Source organism: Apis laboriosa, unplaced genomic scaffold, assembly GCF_014066325.1.
Source record: "Apis laboriosa isolate Shangri-la unplaced genomic scaffold, ASM1406632v1 scaffold21_cov150, whole genome shotgun sequence".
Taxonomy (NCBI): Eukaryota; Metazoa; Arthropoda; class Insecta; order Hymenoptera; family Apidae; genus Apis; species Apis laboriosa.
Window position 1 is genome coordinate 3,004,179 of NW_025222365.1, and position 227 is coordinate 3,004,405.

The following is a 227-nucleotide window of genomic DNA, read 5'->3' on the forward strand; positions in this document are numbered from 1 at the left end:
TTTTTTTTTTTTTTTTTTTTTTTTTTTATAATATAACTATTACTCAACTATAGTTAAGTCATTCTTGTACACATGTAGATCCTTCGTTAAATGCATACAAGTGCTCACTAATCTTCGCAAAAAATTCAACTAGGCATGGTATTTATTTTTATCGTGGCAAATTAAATTTCACGGAACCGATGCAAAGTATGTTTGTTTTTTCTCGCCTACTTTTTTTTTTTTTTTTT